Source organism: Apteryx rowi, unplaced genomic scaffold, assembly GCF_003343035.1.
Source record: "Apteryx rowi isolate R43461 unplaced genomic scaffold, aptRow1 scaffold_23, whole genome shotgun sequence".
Classification (NCBI taxonomy): domain Eukaryota; kingdom Metazoa; phylum Chordata; class Aves; order Apterygiformes; family Apterygidae; genus Apteryx; species Apteryx rowi.
The window spans coordinates 4,341,043-4,354,241 of NW_020448641.1; the positions used below are offsets into that span (position 1 = coordinate 4,341,043).

The 13,199-nt window shown below is 46.2% G+C and overlaps 1 protein-coding gene across 9 annotated transcripts in view; it reads right to left on the reverse strand.

The window, feature by feature from the left end:
- LHPP (phospholysine phosphohistidine inorganic pyrophosphate phosphatase) overlaps positions 1-13,199 on the reverse strand; it is a 107,623-nt gene that overhangs the window by 94,058 nt on the left and 366 nt on the right. The gene's annotated exons all lie outside the window — the stretch shown is intronic.

A 13,199-nucleotide genomic window follows, 5' to 3' on the forward strand; every position in this document is an offset into this window, starting at 1 on the left:
ACTTCGAAGCTTCCCAGAGCCCCTCTCAGAGGGGACGGCAGAGCCTGCACGGCAGAAGGTCTGCGGCTGCGTGCTGCCCGTGCGCTCCTGCAGTCGCTGGTTTGCGAAGGCGACTAACCGCACGCGGAGCCCGTACGGCGACACGGGTAGTGAAACAAAGGAGCAGGTCACAAAAGAAACTTCCAAGTCCAAAATCATGCCCTACCAGAGCAATCCCTAAATCGAGAACCAGGAGCGCACGGCCAGCTTCATGCCCGCTCTGAGAACACGTACACAGGGCACGTGAAAATGAGGGTTTTTAATTTCGGCTGCAAACTTGTGCCTTATGCTACGCCGGTTCTTTGAACTGACCTTTACCTCATTTTGACAGAGCAGGACAAGACGCTGAGTGACAATGTCCCACAATGCAATTACTGTGCGTCAGATGAGCCGGTCCCTTACAAATCACCTCGAACTTTACACATCTGCTGGCTGTCAGCATCTGCCAGGTTCACTCACCCGAAAATAATGAAAAAACTCTCATTATTGTTCCATAGCAGGTAAAGTGTTAGGACAATTATTAGACATCCTGGCTGACCTTGTGCAGACTTAACCAACTGCCCTTGCCAACCTTTACGGGTAGCCTTTGGGCATATGAAACAAAAACCGCTCTTTCAGACAACGTGAAGGTTGCGACACCGGGAGGAAGAACAAATGGCCCCGGGATCTAGACTCAAAGCCATCACTCCTCCTTAAATTCACACTGTCCTGCGAACGGCAGAAAGAGCTAAGGACACAGCATACGGCTGAACTTCGGGCGTCCCATCTTTGACCGCTCTGCCACAGTGAAGGCCGTTCCTAACGCCGGAGCGGAAAGCCGCCCCTTCCCGCAGCTGGCAGCCTCCTGTGCGGACGAACAGGATGGCAGAAAACTAAACCCTGGGAAAGGTAACAGTCTGAACTTGGCAACTGTCCCAACGCCAACTTCAAAAGGATTTGGAAGAGCCCTGGTTATGAGATTTCCAGAACTGCCTTTTTATCTTGCTTTCGTTTTTTCAGAGGTTTTTTAATTTAAAAGAAAAGTCTGCTAAGCACTTATGCTATCTGGCGCTATTTGACTCTCTTGCATCCGTGCACAACTACCAGCGTGTTTCAGTGTATACCTGTCAGTGCTCTAATGCTGTCTCAGAAACAAGCGGAAATAACAGCATCAGATAATTATCTACTTGTGACCAAACCATAAAGTAAAAACACAGAATTTGTGCAATAATGCTTTCCTCACTGCCTGGGGAAGGCTAACATTTGGGTAATGTCCTCTGCAAGGGCCAGGGGTGGTGGAGGTAGAACACTTCTGCCCAGGAAAACTCTTCCTTTAGCTGTAAAGTATGGAAAACTTCTGAACATCATTTTTCAGCAAGCTGCTTTTTCTTCATGCCACTCGTGTCATGTCTTGCTTCATATAAAGCACAGTAATGTTTATATGCAATACGAGGCATGCAAAGAAGACAAAAAAAGACATTAACTTCTGACCTCCCAACTTTAGGTAGATAGCAGAATGTGTTGTTTCTAATCAAAAGAACGGTAGCTCTTAGGAATTGCACAAGGGTGACGAATGCACACGATGCAACAAGTTCCACCAGTCCTTCACAGCTCAGGAAATACAAGGTATATTGAGTGCCATCTGCTGGCACCTTAACCATACCAGCACAGAGCACTCCTGCAACGATACCGGGGGACGAACCCGTCACAGCTCCAGAGAGCTCAACAGACCCTCGCTGTGCTAGATGACTGGCTGGAAAAGTTTCAGATGTACCTAAGAAATAAGTTTGCAAAACATACACCTCAAATGTCAGAACCGGGCAGAGCAAAGCCAAGAGGGGACCAGTCATAAGGGTCAAAAGTAGAACTGACTCGCTTAGTTTCAAGGTCAAAATAGAAAAAAAGAGAGTTTGAAAACAGCAGACATTTACACAACTTCTTTTGCCTGCCCAGGTAAAAGAGAGACAACATCTAAAAAACACAGTTAAAATGACTAAGAGTTTTGCAGCAAGAGATCAGTGCTAGACCTCATCAAAGGGTAAATCTGGTGTGGACTACAAAATGGTCAGTGAACAGGGCAAAGAAAGATAAAATCTTCAGCTCCTTCATGCAGTGCTGACTAGGAGGCAATGTGATGACTCCCCATTTCTTGGTGGGCCCACAAAACCTTCCCTGCGCTGGCCTGCCCAGAGCCTGCTTGGGGCGACTACAAATCTAAAGTGCGTCTTTGATGCGGAGGTGCCGTTTGCAAAGTAACAGCTTAGCAAAGCAAACTTAAGAAACAGGCCATGAAAATACATAGTAGTCAGATAACTGGAGAAGCTAAACATATTTTGGGAGAAGATAAAAATAAGATTCAGAGATGAACAGTTTGGATTCAGATGCAGCTGTTAAATAACTAGCAGTGAACTGATAGCAAAGTAAGAAGAAATACCAGGACAACAAAACTACCTAGCTGAGGACTCTACCTATTTATAAAGATGATAGATTAGAGACGAGCAAGCAGCTGCAGAAAGACTCCAGAAGCAAGTGCCTGCAAGTTATACACAAGCGGAAAAAGGAACAGCTTGGAGAAGATAGGTTTGGAAAATGAGGGGGGAGGAAGTGAGCAGAAATAAGTGAGAGAAGGTACCAAGGAAAGAGAGGGCTGGCAGTTATGAGAAATCTGGTCTCTCTCCTATTAACCTGTGCACGGTGGCATCAAATCTGGAGGAGGAAGCTAGGCTGAGGCAGGCTGCAGAAGACAGAGCAGAGTGCTGAGAAAATTTGGGACCATGAGCATTGTCTTGATCAAATAAAGTTCTTATTCAGTGCTAAAAGGAAACAAGTCATAGTTTGCCTCTTCGTCACTGGCACAGAGTCTGTTACTCAAGCACTGCTGCTTTCCAGGAGCCCTCTCAGAAAGCTGGATCATACTCCAGAAGTCCACACTGCTGACTCCAGAGACCTGGACCCAGGCATTTGGGGAAGGTTTTCAAAAGTTCACATACCGACTAAGTGTTGAAGCTACATTAATTTTCTAAGGGACTGAATGACAAGTGGGTATTTGAAAATCTCACCAAGTTCATTTTTGAGGATCTAAAAAAGAATGATTTTCAGAAGTGCTGGATATTGGCCATTCTTGTTAAGAGCATTCGCTTAGACTTTAATCACCAGGTCACATGTACGAGGACTCCTTTAGAAAGGACATATATATTGACACAAACATATATGACTAGAGAAGGCAGATTTAAAATTCATTCTCCCTTTCTCCTGACCACAAGAATAAGAGGACAGTTGTAAGAAATTCAACATCAGTAACAAACTACTATTTTTTCACATGATGTAAGATCAAGCTGTGAAACTCACTGGCCTCAGAACACCTCCATCTCCAAATCTTATTTGCTTCAGAAGGAGACTGGATACTTATCTAGCAATTGGGAATTTCTGCAGTTATACTGTACAAGAGGAAAATATGGTGATTAAGTCTCCTGCCTTAGATGTTAAGGCAACCTCTGAAAGCACTCAGGAGGAAATCTGTGAAGGGCCACATCATTCCACATTGCTCACCGCGTGGTTCACATACTGCCTTTTGAAGTACCGAATCACCGCCGCTGAGAGAGAGAGAGAGAGAGAGAGAGGGGTCCCCCCCTCCCAAGCCCCATAATTCACCCAGCAAAACATACACTGCTGTACACAGAAGGCAAAAACCACTGTGAGAAACAGGTTACGTCCTGAAGCAACAGACCAGGCAATACTTACAAACTAGCGCAAAGCCTGGGACTGCTCTTGCAGACGTCTCCCAGGTGACTCGAGCTCTCCATGAGAGCACGCACACCTGAAAAGCAGGCGTGAAAGTTCTGCCTGCTCAGAGCTGGCTGAACGAGTGAACCCCTGCCACCGCCTGCACCGTGGGTCCGTCCCTTCTGCTTTACGCACCCCCTGTGGCATTGCTGCATTCGTGGCACTAAGGCGTTACGCTGTGACTCCGAGTTCTATTTACTATTCCAGTGAAAACACATACGAGGCAAAACCATTATTCCAAAAGTCTGAGGGAAGCCAGGCATTAAGGAAGCCTTTGCCTACCTCGCTTAGTCAATTTGGCCAAATTTTAAATCACAAACTTCTTGCAAAATACTGGCAGGATAGGTGTTTCTGTGGAATTGCTTGATGGTGACGAGACCAGGGGACTCTGGTGAAACCCTATGCACATTCCCGTGACAGGGCTACCCCAGCTTTCTTTCCAGTTGCTCATTCTCTGTCCCAGGAACTAAATCTCCCATTTGCTCTGACTTCTTCCATCCTCGCAGTATATCCAAACTGCTTAAATGTTGCTGCCACATCTCTTCTGCCTCTGCTGCTACTTTTGCTCTCTGATCTCCTCATGCTTCTGTTCCCCCATGTCCTCTCATTGCTCTTGGGGAGAGCTGAACTCAACAAATTTCCCATTCCGGTGGCCCAGGTTTCTGCTCCCTAGAGCAAGGCTGGTCTTACATGCTCTTGTGTACTGCACTTTTTGGCCCAGCTCCCCCTCGCATTCCTGTCTGAAACTCATCTCTCCATCTGCTATCTCGCATGCACAATTTCCTTTCCAGGCCCATATGGCTCACCTCTCCCTACATATAGAAGTGGATAATCTGGAGGGAATCCAAAGGAAGGTCTGCAAAAGGGATTAAAAAAAAAAAAAGCAATACCTTTGAACAGGAATGAGGCAGATTAATAGGCACATATGAAGAAGGCACAGAAAGAGGCCGATGTTATTTAAGGGCTGGCAATGGCAAAAGAAGATGGAGTACTTTTACAAAATTAGGACTCTGGAGACACCACTTTAAGACATTGTTTGACAGCAAAATTGATAAATCACTGAACTGTTATTCAAAGTAAACTTTATAAACACATCAACATGTTTATTTAGGTATTTAAATCATTTTGACTTTTTCAGGGGTAAAGAAAAATCTAACTTCAGGGATTCAAAAGTATTAACTGTTAGCATGAACGGGGCTGGAATACATTCATTTGCATTAATCATAACATTTTTATCGACAACATAATCATATTCCAACAGCTTTCATTCTTTGCTAAAAGCAGTCAATTATTTGTCTCTACAGCAACTAATTATTGTATTAAAATGTCAGTCAAAAACAAGATAATTTGCCAGTGACAAAGTTATTACTTTGTAAACAAACAGCATCTGCTTATAAATAATTAGTTCCATCTCCAAGAAAAAAGAAGATAAATTGCTGAAAGATTTTGTTTAGCCTATTTTATGGATAAAGAAGTCGCTCTCAGATGCTTTGCTTTCCCTCTTGCTTTAAGAAGTACCATAGTATTTCAAGACAATAGCTCAAAAAAAAAAGTTGCATTTCAGGAAACTTAGTGCAATTTTAAAATTAAAGCGATTGACTGCTACGGATACAAACAACTACACCTCTAGGCTGCCTGAAGGCAAACAAACCACAGCCGACCCTCTTCAGGCAGCCGCAGAACGTCTTCCCCGACTTCCGCACCTTTCGAGATCCTCTGAAGGACCAGCACGGCTGAGAGCGAGCGCGACCCCGCTCCTGCCAGCACATCGCTTACGCAGGCAGTGCAGAACTTTAACCACGGCGTTTAGGCCTCAGGAAATGGCAATGCTGGTGAGGCTACGCAAAGAACGAGGCTTCATTCTAAGATCCCAGATGGAGTTCGCCAGATGTGACAGACAGGAAAAAAGCGTAGTATCTCAGCAGCAAACTGAGACAAGGCTCAAGTCCTAAAGTACAGAACGAGGCAAAATGCTGCTTATCAATTGCAGGAATTAGCTGGTATTTATACAAAGAAGAACAAGCACTATTAGTAGCTATCACTGTAATATCTTTTATTATTCTTTATTGGTAAATATTTGTATGCCACATAATTGTGCCAATGGACAGCAAGTAGCTCAAGACTCTAAACGTAATGATGTTTAATTTGCAGTGAGAAGTGTAAGCTTTTATTCATGCCATTTATGCAGACAGCACTTGCTGAGGGTACATACAACTTCGGGGACACAGATCTTTTAAAATAGTAATGAACACTGCTGAGTAGGAAAGAATATATGGGTTAGGAAGGTCTGCTGCTCCAGGAGACCTGGGGCCACAGCTATCGTTAGACTACAGTGGAGCTATGACAGCTCTTAACTGGCAGGGGATCAACTCCTGGAGGCTACTTCTGGCTCTGCCAGTGAAAACCTGCATGACTGTGGATGAACTGCTTCATCCTTCTGTGCCACTGCTGCTTCACCCAGAAAAGACAGATGACGACACCCACATTTCTTTGAGATCTATGAATGAAAAGCGTAAAGCAAGAGTTAAGCGTAATGACAAATGAATGAATATTTACACAAGAATTTGTACAGCTCATTTGAAAGTCTCTTTCTGGGAGGAACAACTCCTCTGCTTTTGCATGTCTTGAAGACGTAGCAAATCTCGAAACTCTGAATATCTGCACAGATTGTGCTAACGCGTGCTTTGGTTATCTTCTGTTGCAACAAGGATTTCCTCCTCCTCGCTCCACACGCTTTCAGATGGCTCTTTGCAAATTCAACTGCTCTGCATGAACCAACTCTCTGCCCCCCGCATGCTGAATTGCTTTACGATTGCAATTCTGCTTGTTCTCCTCACAATCTTTGCCTTGTTAGACTCTCCAGGTATTTTACTTTAACATGACTGTCCAGCTGCTCCACAGCTCCCTATGCCCAAGATTTCCGTTGCTCTTTTAAAGGACTTTGTTGGAGTTTGTGCTAACAGATGCACTATACTGGCCAAACAACAGGATGTTGTAAATGTCCAACTACTGCGTGCTTTTCATATGGATATGCTAAGAGGCATGCTATCAGCATACAGCTGTAAATGCAAAGAAGAGATCTCAGGCTGGGCAGCTTTTATGGATGTTTAACCACCTTCTGTCTTGTAAGAGATCAGCTCCTTACTATTCGAAACAAAAAGCGAATAGCTCACCTCATGTCAGTGCTGTGTAAATCAATTAAGACAATAACAGCATGGTAGAGAGGCACTGTTAAGGCTGACTCCAATAGAACCCTTTAAGTCACCGACAGGCTTTCTGACCCGTTAAAAACACCACCACGGCGTCTGCCAGTTAACTATACACCCTTGGAAGGAAAAAGCTTTATTCGACTCAGCTATTTGTTGGTTTTTAAACAACAAATGTGTGCCACAGTACACTAAATCACGAAATGCTGTGGATTAGAAGTTCTCAAGGGTCAAATTCTATCAAGCTTTTTGGGGGATTTTCTAGTCACTGTAATATTGCCACCTAAAACTAACAGTAATAGTCCTCAGTGGTTTTAACGGCATTTTTGACACCCAGGATTCTGGATTGGAACACGGGTGTCCCTGCTCCTAGCCACAGGGGCGCCCGTCTGTCATAGTTAAGCCACGTAATAGGAAGGATCTAGATCCACCTTCGCATCCTTTGAGAGCAGATATCTATTCTGTAGAACAAATACTTCCACGGTTCTTTCTTTCGGCCTCCGATTCATCAATTCCTTTCAGTGCATACTGAATCCTAAAATATTTCATGGGTAAAGTTTACCAAAGACACAGGTACATTAGAAATAAATAAATCATCCCAACTTGTAACACTTAGTTTTTCATGAGGAGTAATACCAACTTGGATACTAACTATTAACATTTTCCTCCAGGGGACCTCTATGGCCCAGACAAGTATGTTACTGAATGTCATCCTTGTCAGGACATTTCAGCATCTATCAGCTTCTTCAGTGATTTATTTTTCCTGCTCCATCTGACTGTCCAGTTGGCTGCAAACAAACAAAAAGCAAAAAGAACCAACCCCCTGCAGCTATCATATAAATATAAAGCCAGCAAAACTCTGCTCACAGGAATTACACTGCTACTCTCTCAAATAGTAACTGAAATAGCTGAGAGCAGAATTTGGCCAAAACCAACAAAAATAATACAGCAAATATAGTTTTAGAGGAGTGGAAATGGTTTCAGTCATATCAAACCAACCGCAAAGGAAAATGTTTACTTATGGTTTTTATTGGTGTGGTACTATATGCTGTTACATGAGAATTTAATTGCTGTAATGGTATGAGAGATGATGTAGCAAGACAATCTGAACAGAACAGGTCAGCCATCATAACAAGGTTCATACCTGTAGCATAAATTATCAAAATGACATTTAAGAATCAGATTAGATATATAAAGCATACATGTACTCCGAGACTTTAGACTATCTCATCGCAAAAGATAATCGTATCAATTTGAATTAGTTACAAAGTTCCTAGCGATCTGCATTCATGACTTTTTAATTGATACAGAAATCAATTCATTAAAAAAGAGCAGCTTTTAGCTTTAATCCATCTGCATGAAACCACCGACCTGTACAGCGATGCAGATACAAATATTAATGACCAACTGGCAATAGGATAATGAGTCGATAAAGATTTTAAATAGTGTGAGCTAGAACAATTACCAACCTAATAGGCAGATAAATAAGACTGCTTGACTTTACCTGAACAAAACGATTACTCTTAAGCAATTACTTTGAATGACCTGAACAAAATACGGGTTTCTGCCATCCTGGCACTTATTGGTACACACTTCTGCTGCCCCCAATTTCCACGGCTACGACCGCCACTTTCTGCACTGCTTCTTGACACGGAACTTCTAGGAGCTGCATGCAATCAGTTATCGAGATCTGGCGAGATCTCTGCTGTGCCGAAGCTTTCACAGCGAGATTTGCTGCGGGCTCTGCGAGCTCCGCGCTAACCATGGCCGCGAGGACGAACTCGGTGGGAACGGAGAGCCTCGCGGCAGGGAGGTGGGAAGGATCCGGGCCAGGGTGCAGCGCGCCGCCTCCTGCGCTGCACCCCGGCCCGCCGATGCCCAACGCCTGACGTCTCCGGGCCCGCCAGCCGCTCCGGGGAGCTCCCGCGGCCCTTCCGGGGCCGGGCAGCCGCGCCGGCCGTCTGCCTTTGCCGTAGGACAAATCCAGGCCAAGCGAGGCCAACTTTCCCAGCGCAGCATTAGGGAGCCTGTCGCTAGTTAGCATCTCAAAACCCTCTTTGAAGGCTCCCCATAGCCTCCTCCAGGTCAGATAAGAGACAGGTCAAATTAACTGCAGAGATGTCCCTAACGAGAACAAGGGCTTCAGCACTTCCAGTATTTCAAGACGAAAGCCTTTAATATCTTACATTTAGCCCAAGGCCAGAGTAATAATGTTGTTTCAACAGCATATTTCTGACATTACCGTAAGTCAAATTGCAGTTTGTTTTGCCTCCATATGGGCGCTTTCAGCAAATGCAGTGACAAAGTTATTTAATAAACATTCTGAAGCCTGACTAAAATGAAGTCTAAATCCTAGAAGAAACAAAACCAAAATGTCAAAAGCATCAGGGAAACTGTGATGCCGAAATTATTAAGCATGTCCTGGTTTTTAAAGAAACGATCTACTTTCAGACAGTAATTACATGATTGTTATTATTCAGGTTTATCTTGGCTGTGCCCGAAGGCCTCGGCTGGGATCAGGGCTCCACGGCGCTAAGCAGCGCGCAAACTCAGCCTAAGAGACGGTCCCCTAAAGCATCTGCAGCCTAAAGAAACGAAGGAATAACCCCCCACTTCGCCCCTGGGGAAACGAGCCACAGCACAGCAGACCTGTTTTGCCACAGTTGCCCGGAAACTGGCAGCATCCACGAATGAGCCGAGCAGCTCGTTTTCGTATCAGCCCCCGGCCGTTCCTCTCCGCACGCAGAGACGCTGCGGCTGGCACAGCAGACAAGACTAGTCTGTGCCCCCGAGCCCCTTATCGGCTACAGGTACACGCTCCCCCTCCCCACCCAAACACACGGACAACAGCCCGCTCTCGACGTGGGAGCACAACCACGGCAGCGGGGTCCCCACCCCGAGGCGACGGCCTCCATCGCCGCGCGGGGACATCCGAGCAGCGACGTCCACCCCCTGCACCCCGTCCCACCACGTGGCCCTTCCCTGGCTCAGCCCTCTTGCGAGCCCCATCCCGGCACCCACCGGGAAGGAGGGAAAAGCCCATGTCCCGCTGCCTGTCCCGGTGCTCCCAAACGCCAGGACTTCGACCCAACCATGGCCGGACGTCACCTCCTGCACACCGATGGCGCCCAGGTGCCACCTCACCTCCTGTCCGGGGGCACCGCGCGGCGCCAGCACGAGCTCCTCGGGCCCCCTTTTCCCCGGAGATGAGGATCACCGGTGCACCCGCGAGGCCTGGCTAAGCAATCAGAAAGTGCCCGTCAACAAGGAGTGACAGGCTGCTATTTCTGGGGTGGTGATAAGATGTGTTATCTTGGAAGATGAACAGCAGGAGCAGCCTCTCCTTCACAGGCAGACCTGACGGCACACACGTCAAACCCAGCCTGCGGGGGAAATCGTATTATCAGGAGGATTTGAGCGAGACAGGACCGCGCGGCAAAGTCAGGAAGGTTTAATCCTGCCAGAGGTCGCACCCGGCTGCGCCTGCCTCTTTACAGGCAGCAAACAGGCGGCTCTACACACACGGAGAGAATACAAAAGCATTTATTTTGCTATCATCCTTTTCTCTTAGGGTCTCTCTTGAATCTTGAGCCTGTAGCAGACCTACAGAAAAGTACTGAGAACAGAAACTGCACTGAAATATTGCATCAAGAGAACATCTAGGAATGGAAACAGAAATCATATGGGATTACATGGAAAATCCATATGCGACAGTATTTTAATACTGTGTCTTTAATTAAGCAACTTTTGCCTCTGCCAAATATCACTAAATTCACTCAGGGCACTGATTTCCCGTCAGGGTCTTCCTGCCATCCGTGGCTCTCTCCTGGCCTGATTGCGCCAATCGTCCAAAACAGGGCTACGAAAGCTCCCAGAAAGGGGCTTCCAGAGCAACCTCTGTGAAACACTCTGGGACAGCACGGACCCCTAATAAATCTTAGGATTACTTTAAATACTACTTTCGAATAGCACTGGAAAAATCTGTGTAGAAGAGAATAAAGGATTGATCAGATTAAACTTTATTTGCCTGCTACACATTTTAAGAAATGAAGAATTTAAGAAGGAATCTTCAGGAATAAATTTTTAATTAAAAAACAGCAAAGCAGCAAAGTTTTCTTATATTCCCAGTGCATCTGGGTCGTCTCTAGCACTGTTTTTTCCATCTCAGTGTTACAAACATTTTAGGCACATGCTTAATTAAAATCATACCTCAAATGATTAATTTCCCTGATTTCAATACTTCCTCCTATATATTTTCCTGCTTGAAAAGGCTCTCAACACAAGTGTGTCAGTATTTGCCGGTCCTGGAGGACGCAAGCCTCAGGGGAGCCTGCCAAGCACACTGCAACACTTAACACTATTCAAGTGTTTCAATATTTAGGACATTTCAAGTCAGTTACACACAGCAGAACTTTGCCACATTAAACAGATATGGATTTTCTGCAAAGGGTTATTGAAATATACTGTACACCCCAAATTTTCCTTTAGTGACCCACTGATCTCCTTCATTTAGGCAGATGATCTAGTTAATACTAGTCTTCAAACAAAAAAACTCAGGCCAAAGGTAAACAGAAAGTTATTTATTTAAGATAGAAGTCCCACCACAAGAACCTCTCCCAAGGGACTAATGGAAAAGTCTTCCAAAGCGCAGCAACCAGGTGCCCATGAGATCTGTGTGGGCAGAGTTTACTCTTCCTCCGTTTATTCCGAGGGGCGGCCCGCTCTCCCTCACGCACAACCCCCAGAAACGCAGGTTAACCCGGAGGTGTGCCCTCTCCCCACCAGGGTTTCTGGGGATGAACCAGGTCTGGAGAGCGAGAGCCTTCAGCCTGGTATCTCTCAGCAGTAGGATGAAGCATTTGTCACCAGCATGAGAACGAGCTTTCAGCAGCCCGAGATAGGAGGACACAACTTTTCCAGGGAACCCAACGCCATCTGCACCACTGCCAAGGAGACGACGGCGAGCAGGAGGAAAACAGACCCTGCTGCGACTCCTCATGCCCCGAGGTGTCCCCCTCCCAGTCCCCTGGTCAGGCAGCTTCTCCGTACGGCAGATACGAGACGCACCGGCAGGTTAACAGAGACATCAGCTATCACCTTTACTGGCCTGCCTTCGTGTGCACGAGCAAGGCTTGCCAGCCTCTTATCTCCTATCAGACCTAAATTCAGTTTACACAGGAAATACCTAAGCTTAAATGATGGATTCACATTCCCACACACTAAAACCCAGACCTGATTAACAAGAAATAGGAAATAAATGAGATCACAATCTGTTGTGATTAGCATTTACTCAGTCTGGGTTAACTACACTAGGTTACCCAGCTAACAACAAACTATATGCTCTCTACCTGTGAGCCTTATGTGAGTTATGCAAGCAATTTTCCATTACAACACCTTGCTTTTAATCACTTATAACTCTGGCAATCATTAAACACAGCATTGAAATCTTCCATTCTTGATTTCTGCTATGTTGTAAATTTTCAGCAAAAAGTACAAGCTGATTTGACAGTTAATTTATTCAATTTACAGCAATACACTGCCAATGCAGGCAATTTTTTGAAACTGGTTAGTGGCAAAACATGCCAGACCTCATATCTGTGTCATCCTCTCTCGTTACACGTGCAATGATTAAAGCACGTCCAAAAATAACTGGCATCTATCTGCACTTCTCTTTACTTCTTCTCCCATGATCCCAGGGACAGCGGATCTGCAAACCCAGCGGACTCCCTCACAGCTAAAGAAACAGAAGAAAAACTCGAGGTAGACCAAAATGCCATGTTTGACCGTGTTTGTTAGACCATGTTTGGTTTCCTATCGCAGGCAACTTTTCGAACTACGAGCTGGAGGGCTGCAAAGCGTGTTTTTTCAATCCGCCCTGACTCAGGTTTATTTGGGGTGTAATTCACAGACGGGGTGAGGCTGGCAGGGACCCCCGGAGACCCCCCAGCCCCACCGCCTGCTCCAGCAGGGCCACCTGCAGCACGGCGCCCAGGACGGGGTGCGGGCGGGTCTGGGGTCTCTCCGAGGACGGAGGCTCCGCAGCCCCCCCGGGCTCCAGGGCTCAGCCACGCTCACAGCAGAGGTTTTGCCCCGCGTTCAGACACGCCGCGGTCCCGCACCGCACCGGAGCGGACGGCGCGGCTCCCCCGACACCGAGGAGGGCGCAGCGCGACGCGGCGGAGCGGCGCTGCC